We start from the raw sequence: 17,330 nt of genomic DNA, 5'->3' as shown, positions 1-17,330 counted from the left end.
TATCTAGAGCCGTAAACTACCCCAATCATGGTGGGCTACAGCTGTGGTGGAAGCTGTGGTACATCTAATTGTAAATAAGCCAGTTAATGACGTCTGGGCCGTGCTTAAATTAAGCAGCACAGGCTGGTTGCAGCTTCCAGACTATATGTTCATTGCGAGTGAAAGGGAAGATAGCACATTTCAAACAAGGCACAATTAAAAAACATGAAAAGCTAGTTATTCCTTCAGTTGCGAAGGCCAATGAATGGGATGGCAAAGTTGCTTCTTAATTTGCAAAGATATTTTGCACGACCGACAGCTAATAGCTTGAGAGCAATAACAGAAAATGATAGATGTGGATTCCAATACAATGGTATAAACGCAATAAGCATTGTTTGATAATGTCATGAGAACCCCTTTAGCCATCTTTAGAACCAATTCTAGAAGGGGAAGGGCTAGTCGCTGATTTCCTGAGTCAGGAAAAAAAACCTACATAAGTAGAAGAGAAGTACCGGGGTTGAAACAGAGATCAATGGAGCGGTTCTAGATGTCAAGGACACCATTCCAATTGATAAGCAATGGAGCCCATCAGTGTGGTTCCCGAAGTGGAAATCCCGTTCATATTCCGTCGCTCATTGGTGGGGCTCGCTGTTACGATGGAAACGTTTGCCGCAAGTCGTCGATTACTGCTTCCACTCAACCAACGCTTACCAAAGAGCCACCATGATATACAATTAGAGAAATGGTAGTTTAAGTACCTAGATAGCTTAATCCTATGCAGCTGTGACTAGTTCAGGTAATATAAGCATAAAGTTAGCTACGTGAATCTAACAATCAGAAATTCATATGCAAAAAAAACAAGTAATGTTATTACCTTATTAAACCCATCCACCATTTTTTTCCCAGGTTATTAAAATAAAGAGCTTTGCAAAAACGTCTCCGTGTATGTAACTTGCATAGAGAGACAGGGGTCACCTAATCATAATTAATGGTAGCGGACAGGATATTCCAACGGCAGTTATAATCTGTAACCAAAGCAAGAAGAACGGGTCGCACTTAATCCAAACGCAAATCTGGGATGCCACAAAGAGGACAACCTTAAAATAAACGGTCACAAAGAGCAGCTAAATTGACAACGATGCAGCGAAGAAGCCCTAGCATAACGGGGAGCACACCATGTGTTCTGGAAACGAATGAATGTGACGATGGACTAAATGTCGACGCAAGCGCGCATCACCCTATCAATAGAGAGAGACAGGGGTGATGTATTAATAAATAATGGTAGAGGAAAGAATTTTAACTACAGCAGTTACAATCTGTTACCAAAGTAAGAATAGCCGGTCACTTAAAGGAGACATATTATGGTGTTTTTCCAACAAGTAAACATAGTATTTGAGTTCCAGAAAACATGTTTTTGAAGCTGTTTGCTGGAAATAGCTTTTAGGAAAAAAAAATCTGGCCTACCGCTATATCCCTTCAGAATGTGCTGTTTCTGGGGTCTGTAGCTTTAATGCAAATGAGCTGCTGCCCATTGACCAATGAGCTGTCAGACTGAACCACAGCATGGAGGAGAAGGGATTGTTGCAGTTTGCGGACTCCTCCTATAATATAGTATAATAATAAAAATAATATTAACCAAGGGTAATTTTATAACTAATATCACGGCCAAAAGCTATGTGCTTAAGATAATATTATGAATCATAAAGAATGCGTCTGACGTCTCTGGTACTTCCACAACAAGTAAAGACTCGTAGTAAGGGATATCTCGGCCATGGTTGAGAGGAATTGTGGGAAAGGAACTCTGGCCTTGACTCTCTGAAGTCCAGAACCATGACATGGAGGAGAAGGGGATTGCACTCCGGGAGCTGAGCTGCCGGACTTGCCGCCGAGCTCCCCGCGCCGGAGCTGCCGGACTGCCGCCGAGACCCTCCCCCGCCGGACCTGCAAGCTTCGGAGGCAGTTCAGCTCCCGGAGTACACCCGCCAGAGCAGCCGGAAAGCTTTGGCTGCAGTTCAGCTCTTGGAGTTCACTGCCGGAGCTGCCGGACTGCCGCAGCTTCGGCGGCGGCAGGATGGCTTCGGCGGCAGTCCGGTGGGGGTAGCTCGGCGGCAGTCCGGCAGCTCAGCTCCGGGAGTACAATCACTTTCTCCTCCATGTCTCCTCTTCTTAGCTATGCTCTGATTGGTGGGGAGTGGGGAAGTGGGAGGTAATATTCGACTGTGCCCCCTTCCTACGTAGGAGGGGCCCCGACTTTACTTGCTCGTTTGGTAACTGTGGGCGGGGTACTTTCAGAAATGCATATCTCACACACACCCCGAATTCCAAGAAAAGTGTTGTTTTCTAAATTTGTCCACTTTAATCGCAGCGTAATGTTGGGACACCACCAGGTGACAGCAGAGACAGGCTTAATGTAAGAGCAACGTTATTAATCGTAAGGCCAATATAGGCTTGGATATATTGGCTTGGAGGCCCCCGACAAACAACTGCAAACTGCACAACTAACAAGCAGCTCGGGCTGACAGAGCGGCCAACTCACTGGCGTGTTGGCAGAAACCAAAGCCAATAAGAGCCAATAGATCAGTTGAAGCGGCGGGAACCGGAACAATATAGCCTGGGACCAAGGTGTGTGCTCCATTGGGCACTACGAAGCTCTGCCGAATCAGCCTGACAATGTCAGGATCTAACCGACACTTGTCTCGGCGGAGATCGCCCTGAAGTTCTGGGTGCTCGAAAAAAAGCCAGAGCTCGCCCGCTGCTCGTTGGAGGGCAGAGGAGCGCCATGTTGGTTTATGTAAGCCGCCGCTGACACACTGTCTGTTCTGATTAGAACACAGCTGTAGTGCACTAGGGCTGGGTATCACTAGGTACCCCACGATACGATACTATCACGATATTTTACCCACGATAACGATAATATCACGATACAGCGATTCTGCGATTATCGATATATTGCAAGAAATTTCACCCACGATACATCACGATATCTGTGTCACTAAAGAAATTCAGAATTTATTACAAAAACATTTTATGCAAAGTAACAGAAAATTAGAAAACAAAATAAATGCAGAAAACATTTCATTGCTTAGTTTCATTCGCTTTGTTTACAGTGGATGTATCGCAATGGCGAGGCGCACACAGCCTTTAGCCGTGTTCTGTAAATATTCTAGAACACACGGGAGTCCTGGAGCTCTATATCAAAATATTATCATATAGCCTACATAGATATCTATATAATATATATTATAACCGCTAAAAGATGTGTGATCCGATATTATGAATCTCAAACGTCCGCGTTGGGTTCTCCGACGTTCCTGATTCTTCAACGTCCTCATCAATGTGAAGTAGACTGAACCACGACAAGGAGGAGAAAGGGATTGTTCCCGGGCAGCGCTTGGGCACCTCCGCCTCCGGCGGTGGTCCCTCTCAGCGGGTCTCAAGCTGGAGACATTCGCCGCCAACAATCCCTTTCTCCTCCATGTCGTGGTTCATGTTCTTGAGGGAGTCAAAGCCATAGTTCCTTCCCCCCAATTCATTCTCAACCTTGGCTGAGATAACCCCCAATACGAGTCTCGTTGTAGAAATACCAGAGACGAGAGTCCGACAGAACGGTTATCCAAATAACAAGGAAGTGTACAACACTTGCGATACAGTCCTGGAGCTCTATATCTAAATAATATCATATAATACATAGAAATCTATATCATTTAATACATATTATCACGGCCAAAAGCGGTGTGCGCCTCCAGACGATATAATGAATCACAAACGACTTTGTCGGGTTCTGCGACGTCTCTGGTTCTTCCACTTTCACATCAACCTGAAGTCGACTGAACCGCGCGCTGCCGGCTGCCCGCTGCCGGGCGATGGTGCCTCGCGGCAACCGGCGGCATGACGCAGTTCATGTACTTCAGCCAGTCAAAGCCAAAGTTCCTTTCTCCCAATTCCTTCTCAACCATGGCTGAGATAACATAACCCCCACAACAGTCTCGTTGTGGAAATACAAGACACGTCAAAGAACCGACAAGAAACACTTGCGTTACAGTGTGTGTATTCACACAAACACACACACATGTGGCGCTCGCACGGTCGAGTCTAATTGGCGGGCCAACGTCTCTGGGCGGGCCAGGCAGAGTAAGGGGAGGAGCTGAGATTCCTGATGACGTCAAGAATACAGACATTCCAAATCAGCGCACTTGAGCCTCCGTTTTTTCAAAGGCGAGCAGAACAGCCAGTGCTCGTTTTACACCAAACGCAAGTTTTAGCAATTGGGGGACCATAGGCAGGCTAGGGGAACTCATATCATGTTAGAAAACCTCATAAAGTGAGATTTTCATGTCATGGGACCTTTAAATATCGATATTTGGCGTCAGCATATCGATAACGTCCCGCAAGACGAAATATCGCGATATGTCGCAGTATCGATATTTTGGCACACCCCTATAGTGCACCATGTGAGAAAAATGTAAATGCTGAGCTTTAGGACATGTATTTGTGCAGTGGGGAGCATCGGCTGCTCGCCTCTGACGAGTGTCATATTCCTCCCAACCTGTGAAATAGGCGTCCGTAAAAAAAACCATCACATAAGACGTCACTCTGCCTAATGGATGCCCCCCTTGAGAAGTGCATGGGGGCTTCCTCAATACTCCAGGTCTGGCAACACGGAGCGGGGTACAGAGAGCACCCTGAGCTTGTGTCGCCTGGGACCCAACCTCTGGCAAGCAAGTCACCGCTGAAGTCTGAGCATAAAGAGCAGACCCAGGGGAACCACGCATCTCGCTGGGCGAGAGCCACGCCGTCATTGTGGCCCAGTAAAGGCAAAGGGAAAGTAGATTAGCTGACCTTTTCAGACAATCATTTCAGATTTTCGCAACCAAAAAACACAGACTTTACTGTTTCCCGCTCACCTACATCTGAACGGAAAACAACGTCCCACCCCTAAAACAAACTCAATGAAAAGTAAACTGTGTGCTTCCAGCATTCTGTTAAATATGCAGACAATAAACCTGATTTGAGCTGGGCCAATATGTAATAGACAGAAAATGAAACACCTGCAGGATATGTTCACAAAAAATAAAAGTGGCCCCTGAGGTAACAAAAAACATAGGACTTGTATGTAGTAACCCAATAGTTGATCAATCAATTTGTCATTGACTTCATCTCCTTCTTCTTTGATCACCTTTACAAATAATGACTTTATGCCAATGGAATGGATGGTATTAACGGAGACATAGCTACAATTCTCATAGAGCAATAACATTGAATATACTACTCATAATAATAAAATAATAACAATATTATATATACTATTATGAGATCTACACATTCAAATCTGATTCGTCAGTCCAGACCCATCGTCGACTGGTCGTCCAATACCATATGATATATCCCCAGCCGTCAGTTAGTCTAGTAGAGAATATCCCTAGCTCTCTCTTTACATTTCACTATGCCAAGATGTGACTCGTGTATTTTGTTGAGCATTTCTTGTCTCATCTGGTTTGGCACAATGAGTTTTGCAGCTTTGAACATCAGTCCTGATGCATAGCTGATTTCCTCTTTGAATGTCCAGTACGCACACAAGTGAGTTCTCTCTTGTCCAATGGCGCCGACTTGTGGCCGAAATATGCAACAAGCCTGCAGGTGGATTTTTTCAGCTTTCCTCTGATGTCCAGTGAGTTGAACGTGTCTGATGACATCACATTGCAACCTGCACCAGTATCGAGCTTAAATTTCACCTTTCTCCTGTTTATCTTTAGTCACGGCCAAAAGGCACAATGTGACAATGAACATGTTATTTTCACTGTCACTCTGTTCCACAGCATGCATTTCCTTGTGTAGCCTTGTGCTTGGCACCTCTTTGCAAAATTATTATTTTTCTTGCATGACTTACTTGTCTGACCAAAAGCTGGACATTTCCTGTATTCATGTTTACATCCACATCTATTGCAATCAAATTCCTTTTGCTCATCCTGTGACGCTGGCTTTGTTCTGCCCCTATCAGCTCTTTCTTTCTTGGCTGTATTCACAGGTTTTATTTCATGCGCTTCAACTTGCATTGCATTTTAACTTGACTTGAACTCATTGGCACGGCAGACATCAATGGCTTTTTCTAACATGAGATCCGCCTCTCTTAATAGTCATCTTCTTACATTATCATCTCGTATGCCGCATACAATCCTGTCACGTATTAAAGAATCGTGTAAAAGTACAAACTCACAATTTTGGCGCAGGCGTCTATGGTCTCTGGCGGTCCTTGAGCCTTTGTGAAGAACATGTCGAGTGCATGGAAGGTTCTTTCTAGGCTCGCAGTTATCTTTAACCTTTTCTTTCAACACTTTAATTTTGTCTTTCTCAGCATCACTTAAGAAAAACGTGTTGCAAACCTTTATCGCCTGTCTTCACCCGCCACGTGCAGAAGACTAGCAAACTGCACCTTCTCTATGAAGGTATTATTGTAGCAAAAGTCTCAAGCATGCATACACTAAAGTCACAAATGCGTAACTGAAGTCACAAATGCGTAACAGTAAAGTCACAAATGCGTAACTAAAGTCACAAATGCGTAACTAAAGTCACAAATGCGTAACAGTAAAGTCACAAATGCGTAACTACAGTCACAAATGCGTAACTAAAGTCACAAATGTGTAACTAAAGTCACAAATGCGTAACAGTAAAGTCACAAATGCGTACCTAAAGTCACAAATGCGTAACTAAAGTCACAAATGCGTAACTAAAGTCACAAATGTGTAACAGTAAAGTTGAAGTCGTAAATATTTATTCTACCATTGTCAACACGAAATAGGGGCTACGAGTTCACAAATCCTTTGTTACGGGTGCACGTCCATCGATACGACTGCACGAATCTGCTGCTACTCTTGTGAACACGACTCTTTTTCTTGTGGGTACGACTCTCTTTTTCCTGTGAGTACTTTTGCTACACGCCTAGGTGGTATATGTGTAGCAAAAGTCATTCGTATGACGTAGAGCGTCCGTGGGCGGGACAAAATTGCATAAACCAATGAAAGTCGCCGGCAGGGGATGCACTTTTCAAACTACACTGGGACCAGTCCAAGATTCCACCTCTTCATTTCTGGAATCTTGACAAGTTCACAGAAGAGAAGACGGCATCCTACACGTCAAAGGTGGGTATCTTAAATTATGTTAAATTTCAGTTCAACTGAATTCCCCCCAAAGTAGGCTATTGCATTAACATGCCGCCAGTGTCATTCAATGTATTATAATGGTCACCATAATATATAATAATATGTTCAGAAATGTCTCGGATCGGCCTACTGCACCGCCTTTGTGAATTTAATTCTCCCCCCCCCCCCCCCCCCCATCTTTCGAAAAATAGTTTAAATCCCATATTCATACATTTAAATTTTAACTGGCTGACTAGGAAACTATATGAGATAATACAGGGGAAAATCAAAAATAAATACACAATAACACTTAGTTTCACTGAGTTCCAACAAAATGTAGCATAGAGCGCTCCCTACTTTATTTATTACCAATGGGTGAGACTGTAGCGAATGAGGCGCGATAAGAAGTGTGAAGTTGCCCCCATCCCCCAAATAATTCGAAAATAGGTGGAAGCGTGTGTGCTAGTTTGTGCTGGCAAATTAAACGTTTGTGCTCAAACCATTCTGGAGATATTTAGCATGTAATATCTCCACGTAAACCGATTTGGTTTTTAAGATAGGCCTATACACCTTAGTCCGACAAAAATTGGACCGAATCGGGTTTCTCATAGTCGGATTAAGACCCCTAGATTATTCAATTGATGTCGCATTAACCGTGTTTCAATCGGATTGGAATTCGATTTTGCGTTCGGGGTAGGCCCGAGACCGGGGCCTACCCAGGGGGCCCGGGGCCGTGAGCCTTAAGTAGCCGATAGTCGTGTTTGCGCCGTCGTAAAACGAGAAACGGCGATTTATTAAAAAAAGGTGGCGAAGAAGATGATGGAAGCCGGTGTCGTGCCAATGTAAGTACCATGTAGTTAAAATGTACCCGATAAGAAGAGTATCCCCGGAAGCGGGATGCATGCATCGAGTGCATGCGCGCTTCGATTTCACCCCGTTCACCCAAGACTAAAAAGGCTAAAATAAAAGTAGATGTTTTTCTAAATGTTGGTCATCAACGAGTAGAATGAATGAATGAACGAATGTTGAATATGGGATTTAAACTATTTTTCGAAAGATGGGGGGGGGGGGGGGGGGAATTAAATTCACAAAGGCGGTGCAGTAGGCCGATCCGAGACATTTCTGAACATATTATTATATATTATGGCGACCATTATAATACATTGAATGACACTGGCGGCATGTTAATGCAATAGCCTACTTTGGGGGGAATTCAGTTGAACTGAAATTTAACATAATTTAAGATACCCACCTTTGACGTGTAGGATGCCGTCTTCTCTTCTGTGAACTTGTCAAGATTCCAGAAATGAAGAGGTGGAATCTTGGACTGGTCCCAGTGTAGTTTGAAAAGTGCATCCCCTGCCGGCGACTTTCATTGGTTTATGCAATTTTGTCCCGCCCACGGACGCTCTACGTCATACGAATGACTTTTGCTACACATATACCACCTAGGCGTGTAGCAAAAGTAATCACAGGAAAAAGAGAGTCGTACCCACAAGAAAAAGAGTCATGTTCACAAGAGTAGCGGCAGATTCGTGCAGTCGTATCGATGGACGTGCACCCGTAACAAAGGATTTGTGAACTCGTAGCCCCTATTTCGTGTTGACAATGGTAGAATAAATATTTACGACTTCAACTTTACTGTTACACATTTGTGACTTTAGTTACGCATTTGTGACTTTAGTTACGCATTTGTGACTTTACTGTTACGCATTTGTGACTTTAGTTACACATTTGTGACTTTAGTTACGCATTTGTGACTGTAGTTACGCATTTGTGACTTTACTGTTACGCATTTGTGACTTTAGTTACGCATTTGTGACTTTACTGTTACGCATTTGTGACTTTAGTGTACGCATGCTTGAGACTTTTGCTACAATAATACCTTCATACTTCTCTGACTTTTCAGCTTTTTCGCTAGCAGTACATAACAGCTCCAACTTCTGGATCCATAATTTCCAGTTTTCCGCAAGATTACCTTGTAGGCTCAAACTTGACGTAGGCTAACTGTACCATTTCTCCTTTTGTCCTCTCATATTATTGCGTGATTTCTTCTGACACCATGTTATATATTGATGTGACTCGGACACATGCTCTGCTTAAAACATAACACATCTTTACTTGTCGTCATTATACATATACGTACCATTACGTCCTGACGTCATACAATTTCAACTACGGAAACACACACACACAATACATTACAGTGTCAAATCAACTCTACGCTCAACAGATTTACATTTACATTTACATTTAGCAGACGCTTTTATCCAAAGCGACTTACATCAGTTAATACACACATTGACACACCGACGGCAGAGTCAACCATGCAAGGTGACAGCCAGCTCGTCAGGAGCATGGACATAATAAAGGATGGACCACGGACTGGAAAATGGCCGCCCATTCATTCCTATGCAAACTGCTCAGTGGCGCATGGCAACATACAGGAGCGATTTGCTTCCGCGTTATGGGGCCAAAACATGTGACCTATTCCGTGACGTACCGGATGCAGAGATCTTCTTCTTCTTCTAGTTTAGTGGTGGATCATAGTTTTTCCCCATATACCGCCACCTACTTGACTACTACACAGGAGTTTGTGACAAGGACGTTGGCAAATGATACTTTAAATCGTAAAAATAAATTCAAAGAAAAAACCAAACTAACGAAACAAAATAAAACAAACTAACAAAAGAAATGAATAAATAAAAAATAAAATAAAAAAATATATATACTTAAGGTTAAATTCTTCTAATTAGGTTAGTATCTTTTAGCTAATTTATCAGCAATTTCATTGCCATATATTCCATGGTGGGCTGGAATCCAACAGAACTGAATAACTAAACCAAGGCTTATAATATTTAAAAGAAGATGCTTTACCTCTATCACCAAATCTTCACGTATTGAATTATCTGTTATAAAACTTAGTATCTACAACACATCTAAGAGCGGTTATTATTGTGGCCATCTCGATTGAGTATACTGATAAAGTCACCCACTCTATATCCATATCCTTTTTCAAATTCTGGCATATATATGCCAATACCACATTGTCACCAACTTAGTATCTACAACCCATCTAAGAGCGGTTATTATTGTGGCCATCTCGATTGAGTATACTGATAAAGTCACCCACTCTATATCCATATCCTTTTTCAAATTCTGGAATATATATGCCAATACCACATTGACACCATTCTATGATAGCTGATAACCAAGGTACACACTGTAATACTATAATCAAGAGGACATACAGGCAGTTCAAATAAAAAGAGATAGAACTTTATTGATCTGGAAACTTCATAAATATGTAAGATTGCTCCATATAATACCATAGTAACATAGTAAACGTATGTAGGCCTAAAAAATTCAGTTCAATGTTATTGCTTAAGAAACAGATTCCTTCCAACTAACTATTTTACGAAGAATGCAATCAATAATTTATATAAAAGTAAATGTTTACATATCGACCAGCAACGAAGTTGGAGTAGCCTACCCAAATATTGAATTGTAATACACCAACATTGTCAATTGTCATACATAGCTAACCATAACCCTGTCATACATAGCTAACCATAACCCTGTCATACATAGCTAAACAAGCAAATGAAAATGAAATACCTACCAACGCAACTGAAATGTTAATATTAGACAATTAACAATATTATGAAAATTACGTAGGTCTCCCATAATCATTCAGGTAATCAATACGTCCGTGCCTGTTACAGCTATTTCAATGATGTGTGTTATATATCCGTGTTCAACGCCATTCATGTTAAGTAAAAGGACAAATCTCAGACTTTGGAAGTTAATGGAGTTAATTCGGAATTTAATTCAATTCGGAAGTTAATGGAGCCGTGCACTTCAAAATAGGTCCATAGCAAGGAGCCGTTTGTTTCAGTACGGCTCCTTTCAGCTGCCCACCCAACATCAACTGCTAATAAAACGCTTGAGGAGGCGTTTTGAAAAGAAAAAACTTACATTTTTTTAGAACAGGGTAGAAAGATAATTATGAGCCTTTGATTGATATCCAGACATTTTTTGCGGAGACACAATCCTGTTCCCCACTTGTATTGGAGTGGACGGCGATATCTACTTCTGGGCCACATGAAATGACGGACCCCCGTCCACTCCCAGCTAAAACAGCTGCAATACCAGGCTTGGCCTCTGAGCACGGGTGGATTGCGGAAGTATATGCCTATCCTGGGGGCCTGGTCATGAGCAGTTAGGGGTCTTGCTCAGGGACACATCGGCTGTGTCCCAATTCATAGGACGCATCCTTCGTAGACCGTGAAGGACACTCCGAAGGCCGAAGAAATGGGACGGTCTAGCCTACGGAGCATTTCTGGTTTACGTAATAAACCTTTACCGCCCTTTACCTTGCGTGACCACGCGCTGCTCCTGTCACCTAGCAACCCTGACAGCTGAACTGACCTGTTAGTAAACAGAAGTTAAACCGGACAGCGCGAAAAAAAGAAACCAACAAAAATTATTATTGATCATTGTTTTTGTATATAGTAGTTTTATAATAATTGTTGTAAATAGTCACATGAATGTTTGTTGTAAATAGTTTTATTGTTGTATGTTTTATAAGTTATATACGAATACATTAGTCAATACAAAAAAGTTAGTAAGGGTTTTAATAAATAGTTAATCAAAAAAGTTAGTTAAATAAGTTAGTTTCAATAAATATGTAAATAATAATAAACAATCTTTTAAATATAACAGAACATAAGTTATTTGTCCACCAAACGCTCCAAAAATGAGAAAAACCTATCCATTCTTTCCCTGGGCTCTTCTCTCCTCTGCCTCCCCCCTTTGTAGCCTCATGTCCTCTTTTATTAACTGGAACATTTACATTTTACATTTACATTTAGGGCATTTACCAGACGCTTTAATCTTTAATCCAAGGCGATTTACAATAAGTACATTTGTCATAAGAAGTGCATCAATATATCGCTGTCGGTACAGAAAGGATGTTCATAGAACCAAGTGCAAGTACCACAATCGCTAGGCTAATCAATTCCCCGTGTTACAGCCATGATAGCAACTACTGCAGTTGCTACACAGTTAAGTACTATAATACAATACAATACAACACAGTGTACAATGGTTGCCAGAAGGGGGAGGGTGGCTATGCAGTCGAGGTGGACTCTGAACAGGTGAGTCTTGAGTCCTTTTCGGAAGATAGTGAGCGACTCTGGAACATGTCTTCATCTCTGTCCCTCTTTCTGGACCTTGGCCCTCGCTGTCTTTCCTCCTCCAGATCCTTGTCCTCCACCTCCTGATCCACCACTGCTGTACTTGCTGTACTTGGCCCTGGTGTGTTCTCAGGGATGAAGGCAATTAGGACAGGGGGGTTGGTGGAATGCCTCTGTCCCAATACCTCATCCATGGGGACAAACCAGGGCCAAGTGGCAGCACCGGGTTTCCCACCTACCCCCTCTCCTGACCCTGGATACTTGCAATCCTAAGGCAGAGGAAATCAATCATGGCAGTTAACAACAACAGCAGTATCAAAACAAATTGGAACAGATTTCTGGGGATGTTGCATCTGTCCTGCTGTTTAATGAGGGCTAATTTAACTAACCTTTACAAGATGGTCAAATGTAGACAGATAAATGGCCTATAATAATTTTTATAAACTAACAATATAAATAAACGATTGTTTCCTTACCCCCAAGCCACACTTGCTGAGTAGGCTATTTCACCCCGGTGAACCGCTCATCGTTCTCCCCCCTCAATAGAATAAATCGAGCAGTATGCTGCTGGCTCCCTAAACCAAAACCAAATGTTAGAATTAGTTTTGCTTTACACTACCAAACAAAAGCAGCTTAAATAGCAAAATAACCAAGTTCACTGTGTAATCAATCCCAACGTCTGTAACGGTACGGTCTGAAAACGGTCCACAACCTGTGTTCGCGTTGGTCCATTTATCTAACGTTACAGAATAGCAAATTATCTATATAATCGCCACAATTTCGGTAAATATAACCATTTTGACCTCTTATTTGAAACTACAGGGCTTGACGGGTGTTCTAAGGACCAGCTGGATACCGACTGCATGATGGTGGTTTTGGGATTAATCCTAACTGAAAAATCCCAAAGCAAATATTGTACAAACACTCGTGTGTTTCCAATGTTCGACAAGTTTATCCTCCATATCGGAGGTCCATCTAACTTTAACTGTCTTCGCCATATTGGTGGTATTCAGGGATATCGTAGCCATGGAGATAGCTCGTTATAATTCCGTGTTCAGTCAGCTCGCTCTTTATTGGTTAAATTCAATATTACGTCACGTTGGAGACTCCCGATTGTCGGCTTCCCCCCCACACAAGACGATTTGACACCACAACGTTCTCCGCCGATAATCGTAAATATTGAACATGTTTAATACTTACGATTATCGGCGCCGACTGATTTCGGAGCCGATTGTCGGCCGAATTTCACTCTTAACACACCACACACTACAAGAGAATCTTATAAAATAATCTTAAGAGCTTAAGATAATCGGGCGATGTCTGTCCGTGATCGGAAGGGGGAAAATCGGGGCAAAATCAGCCCGATTATCTTTATGTGTGTGGCAGGCTTTAGTTAACGTTACAGCGTCACTAACTGTAACGTTACCTAACTTATATTGCCTATTACTTCAATGAAAAAAGTTTTAAGGGCCCTTGTTTTTTTAAACATTTGTATCGTTAAATACTCGAGTGACTAGACACCAAATACTTACATTTAAATGCAAAACTTAAATCGCCATTCTCCGCCATCTCCATTGATTGAGTGCGCAATGAATCTTGGGAGGGATACGTTGGGCCGTGAAGGATCTTGGGATACGTTGGGCCGCGAAGGATACAGCCGATGCATCCTTCAAATCCGGGAAAAGAAGGCTGCATTCGTAGGCCGCATTTGAAGGACCCTTGGAATTGGGACAGCACTTGGCGCGTCGCTGTGACGCAATCGGCGTCGACGCATCCTTCGAATGCAGCCTTCGAAGGATGCGTCCTAGGAATTGGGACACAGCCATCGACACTCAGCTAGGAGGAGGTGAAAACAGCAAAACATGTCTAACATTTCCCATTAGCCTCGGCGGGAGGTTTGGTTCAGCCTTAAAACAAACTTTCTTCCCCTGCCAAAGTGAAGGAGACTTGATTAGAAAAAGAATAGGAAAAAAATTGCATTTCCCAACTTGGACACTTGAGTAATGTTAATATTTATGTTGCATTTGTTCTTGGCAGATTTAAGAACGTCATTAAGAACGTCAACGTTCATATGAAATTCTTTTCGAAGCATTCAAGATTATCAATCATGTCCATTTGCACACACACCCAAACACATGCTAGCTCTTAAGACTGGATTTGAGGTTCAATCCCACAGCTTTTCTGACCTCAGAACTCAGCTGGAGCATATCTGGATCGCCCCAGAACTGAAAGTCTAGCTTTTTGAAACACTCTATGTGTGTTTCAAAAGTCTAGCTTATTGAAACACACATAGACACGTACTGTGTGTGTGTGTGTGTGTGTGTGTGTGTGTGTGTGTGTGTGTGTGTGTGTGTGTGTGTGTGTGTGTGTGTGTGTGTGTGTGTGTGTGTGTGTGTGTGTGTGTGTGTGTGTGTGCGCGCGTGTGTGTGCGTGTGTGTGCCTCAGGGGGCAGCTGGATCAGACAATGCGGAGGTGGGACCAAAAGGAGAACCAGGAAACGCTGGTATGCCGGTAAGGAACCTCCTGTTGGGAGCCATTTTCTCTCTCTCTCTCTCTCTCTCTCTCTCTCTCTCTCTCTCTCTCTCTCTCTCTCTCTGTCCCTGTCTCCTTGTCAATCTCTGTCCAGCAACTTAATACATTTTTTTTCTTATCAACACACACACACACACACACACACACACACACACACACACACACACACACACACACACACACACACACACACACACACACACACACACACACACACACACACACTTCCTCTCCAGGGCAGTCCAGGGGAGGATGGCGCCAAAAGGGAGAGTGGAATCGAGGAAAACAGGGTGAAAGAAAGATCTTGTCTCATGTTCTCATGTTAGGTTGCTCTCTATAATGTCTCTGGCCCGTCCTAACCACATGTGTCCTTCCACAGGGACCCAAAGGAAGACGAGGACCCATGGGAGAAAATGTAGGAGGATACCCTCATCTAACCTCCCCTCCCCTCCCCTCCCCTCCCCTCCCATCCCCTCCCTCTCCTCCCCTCACCTCCCCTCCCCTCCCCTCCCCTCCCCTCCCCTCCCCTCATCTAATCTCCCCTCCCCTCCCCTCACCTCATCTAACCTCCCCTCCCCTGTGTGTGTGTGTGTGTGTGTGTGTGTGTGTGTGTGTGTGTGTGTGTGTGTGTATGTGTGTGTGTGTGTGTGTGTGTGTGTGTGTGTGTGTGTGTGTGTGTGTGTGTGTGTGTGTGTGTGTGTGTGTGTGTATGCTAAAGCTAATTAGCTAACTGTGGGCTCGCTAGCGGGCTCTCGGTTATGTTTGGTTTTTTATTTTGGATTATACTTGTTACTTTTTGTTGCACAGGTCTGAACATTGCAGTTGATGGTGGTTGACACGGTTTGTGTGTCGCCATTCAAACAGGTGGGCTTTCATAAATATGGGATTCACATGGAGTTATATAAATGAACCACTATACGATCACGTGTTTTATGTAGAATGTATGTATTTGAGGCAGATAAATCTATCTAGGCTGGAGGTCTGAACATTAATGCAGTTGATGGTGGTTCACACAGTTTGTGTGTCGCCATTCAAACAGGAGAATAAAGGGGACCAGCGAAGACCAAGTCCTGTGTAGCGGTGTCGTCCTTCCAACGCTGTTGATACCCACACAGGTCAGCGGTTAAACACAATCGGTTACAAGAGCATGATACATTTAAATGGCATCACTTTTGGTCTTGAGTCTTTTCTGAAAACAATTGTAACTGAAAATAAACATAGCTAAATTACAACCAATAACTTCAGTCATTGAGGGCAAAAATAGGTCCAGATGTTTTTATTTACTTTTACAAATCAAGAGTAGGCCTGATTTGACTAATGGGCTTTGCATCATTTCCTTCTGCCCTTGTAGTCCATTTCAAAGAAATGCAGCCCACTAGCTTTCAAATTACAGTGATTACACTGGTGGCTTTGTATCAATTTTATTCACATAACTATCCCTCCCTACTATTTTGTAATTCACCAAAACACCCTGAAACAACTTCTCTCACATTCTTATGCCACCATACACCAACAGTGCAAGCAGGCCAATGGCAACTAAGCGCGCAGTCCTTCCTCCCTCACTTTAAAAACCACCAGCCGCCACTGACACATGGAAAACGAAGCCGCATGCCTCATCAAAAACAAGCCTAAAGACACAGCAGGCCCTGGGGGCGGAGATAGCTGTATGAAGACACACGCTAGCGTAATAGTGGGATTATTATGATAATAACTGAAATCTAACCAAAATTACTCAAAAAATTTGAATACATAATTTGAATAATTAATTATGAATTATTTTAACTAACATAACTATTTTATAAAATTGTATACCATTAAGTTGTATTATGTATGTTATTTGTATGTATACATTGTTAGTATGTAGTGTTGTGTATGTTGTTTGAATGTATATAGTTTAGGTATGTAGTTTGTATGGTGTCAGTAATATAATAATAATAAATTCAATTTATAAAGCGCTTTTCTCGTACTCAAACCGCTTTACATAGGAGCACAAGTATGCAGCAATCTCTTGTTTATAAGTATACCTTTTGTATATCGTGTTCTTATCAAAGTTGACAAAAATATAGCATCATGCCTATAGTCTTCTTGTCTATGAAGTCGTAGACTTGAAATAACCTTGGTCACCAACCTTTTTTTAATGCTGCACTTATTGTTTGTGTTTGGTGCAGATGAATCCTGAAATGAGGATGTGTTTTGGCCAGGATTTGGATTCTAAATCTTACAGAGTTTCTCAATTTGATAAGGGTGACACGTATGGGAGTCAGAGGGGCCGACCGTCAGGCGGGGGGGAAACTGAGCCTCACAAAGATATGTTACATGCACTACCACTCCCACACACATAGTTGTGTTCATAAAGTCCCATGTTTTTGTGCTAATATAACTTATTCTGAATTTTCTGACCTGCAAAAGAGCACAGCAATCTCATTCTCCCTGCCCTATTGGCTGCTCTGCGCTGCTCTCATTTACTCCTCTCATTCTATCTTCT

The 17,330-nt window shown here is 42.6% G+C and overlaps 2 long non-coding RNA genes across 2 annotated transcripts; one reads left to right on the top strand and one right to left on the bottom strand.

Moving 5' to 3' along the window:
• Positions 1-12,526: 12,526 nt before the first annotated feature.
• On the bottom strand, positions 12,527-13,901 carry LOC115553291 (uncharacterized). Its single transcript, XR_003978418.1, has 3 exons — positions 13,846-13,901; positions 12,790-12,888; positions 12,527-12,582 (listed from the first exon to the last, which is right to left on the bottom strand). It is a non-coding gene; the product is annotated as an uncharacterized LOC115553291 (long non-coding RNA).
• A 734-nt stretch (positions 13,902-14,635) lies between these two features.
• On the top strand, positions 14,636-15,710 carry LOC115553292 (uncharacterized). Its single transcript, XR_003978420.1, has 4 exons — positions 14,636-14,824; positions 15,082-15,135; positions 15,225-15,260; positions 15,653-15,710. It is a non-coding gene; the product is annotated as an uncharacterized LOC115553292 (long non-coding RNA).
• Positions 15,711-17,330: the final 1,620 nt, after the last annotated feature.

Source organism: Gadus morhua, chromosome 11 (assembly GCF_902167405.1).
Source record: "Gadus morhua chromosome 11, gadMor3.0, whole genome shotgun sequence".
Taxonomy (NCBI): Eukaryota; Metazoa; Chordata; class Actinopteri; order Gadiformes; family Gadidae; genus Gadus; species Gadus morhua.
Note: the sequence above shows the minus strand (reverse complement) of the source record. Positions and strands in the feature narration are given on the sequence as shown.